Genomic DNA, 2,073 nt, shown 5'->3' on the forward strand with positions numbered 1-2,073 from the left:
ACAGGAAGTGATGATGCCGCGTCCCGGCCCTGCAGCCCCACTCCCAGCCTATTAGCCAATCCCAGGCGATTCCTCGAAAAGGCTCGGCGGGAGGAAGAAGGGGGCAGCAGACGACGCGGCAAGGCGGGCCAGCAGTCTGGAAAAGGAGAGCTGCTGTGACGCCCACCATGTGACAGGCCCCACCCTCCTCCGCCATTTTGAATTGTGGCGAGAAATTCGCGTTCTGAGAACTGTGGGAACCTTAGCTCTCCCGTTTTTGAAAACTGAAGAACGTCACCACTTGACTGCTTGAAGCCTTTTTCAGAGAGCGAGAAATGCGATACTAGTCCAACCTGGCGTCAATTCACACAATTGGTCCAGACTAGGTTGTACAGCATCTTACCTTTTATTCAACATATATTTATCGAGTGCCAACTGTATGTCAAGCATTGTAGTAGATGTTGGGAATACAACGGAAATTAAAACGGACCAAAATCCCAGTTCTTATGGTTCTTTATATTCTACTTTCTCATGGTTCCTAGTACTTGGGGGAGGGACAATAATTACTATATATCTATATCTATTGGTGATAAATGCTGGGGAGAAAAAAGATTCGGAAAGGGGGTGGGGTGGGAGAGTGCTGGGTGGGGGTAAATGGGAATTGCAATTTTAAAGAGTGGTTAGAGATGGCCTCTCTGAGATGGTAATTTTCTGAAATGCTTGAAAAGGGGCGATGATTGTAACAGGATGGGAAAATCTGATAACGTTGGAATTTGTAAAAGGACAGTTAAGGAAGGCCTTTCTTAGATGGTAATAATGCCTGAAGGAAGTTAGGGAACCGACCACACAGCATCCAATTCCTGTTTTCACAGTGAACTTAGAAAAACAATCTTGTCCAAGTTTTTAGGGTGTTTCTGTGTTTCTTTTTCCATTTTTTTGTTTTCTGTTTCCAGATAACACTGCCACTACACGCTTTCTTAATATTCTTCCAACAAACCAAACTTGTTCCCACCTCTATAACTATATATAGGCTAGAATATTTTCTTTTTTTTTTTTAAGACTTTATTTATTCATGAGAGACACACGGAGAGAGGCAGAGACACAGGCAGAGGGCGAAGCAGGCTCCATCCTGGACATGGGGACTCCATCCTGGGTCTCCAGGATCACGCCCTGGGCTGAAGGCGGCGCTGAACCGCTGAGCCACCCGGGCTGCCCTAGGCTAGAATATTATCATTTCATACCTTTGCTCTCATCAGCTAAGCATCTTCTCAATGACTCCTCTCCCCAGAGGAGTCTTCCCGAACGACGCTAAAATAACAGCTTCCCCATCCCCTTAATGCTTAATTTTCTTTAAAGTACTTAATCTGAAAGCATATTATTCATTTGTTTATCCCACCCCTTAAGACCGGTAAACCTCACTGTTTTGTTTATTGTAACCCCAGCGAGCTCATAGTGGACTATCAAATATTTTTTGAGAGCATGCATCCCTCAGCATGATGGCCATTTCATCAGCCTGGAATATAAGTATTTCACTCCAAGCTGTTAAAATAATATATTCTCATATTTCCTGTCATCTTCTCACCAGGGTTGATATTGCCAGTTTTTTATACTATGTGTACATAATTTAGGTGCTGTGGCTCTATTCAGTTTTTGTTTTATATGACGTAGAGTACCAGAACTCTTACCTAGAATGTGTAAAATGAATTCTTCAGTGGCCTGCAACTGCTATTAAGCCCGATATTGAGCTTCTGGTAATAACATTAGCCGCTCCTTGACCTATTCCCGAGTTAAACACGGCTTAATGTGAAATTTAGAGTCATCAAAGAAGTAGTAGGGCCCCAGGGGTGGCTCAGTGGGTAAACGTCTGCCTTGTGCTCAAGTTAGGATCCCAGGGTCTTGGGATCCAGCCCTGTGTCGAGCTCCCTTGCTCACTGGGGAGCCTGCTTCTCCGTCTGCAACTCCCCTTGCTTGTGCTCTTTCTCTGTCAAATAAATAAATAAATAAAGTCTTTTATTTTTTTTTATTTTTTATTTTTTTTTTAAATAAAGTCTTTTAAAATAAAGATGTAGGAGAAAATGTAAGTGAATATGTCTA

The sequence above is a fragment of the Vulpes lagopus genome, chromosome X (assembly GCF_018345385.1).
Source record: "Vulpes lagopus strain Blue_001 chromosome X, ASM1834538v1, whole genome shotgun sequence".
Taxonomy (NCBI): domain Eukaryota; kingdom Metazoa; phylum Chordata; class Mammalia; order Carnivora; family Canidae; genus Vulpes; species Vulpes lagopus.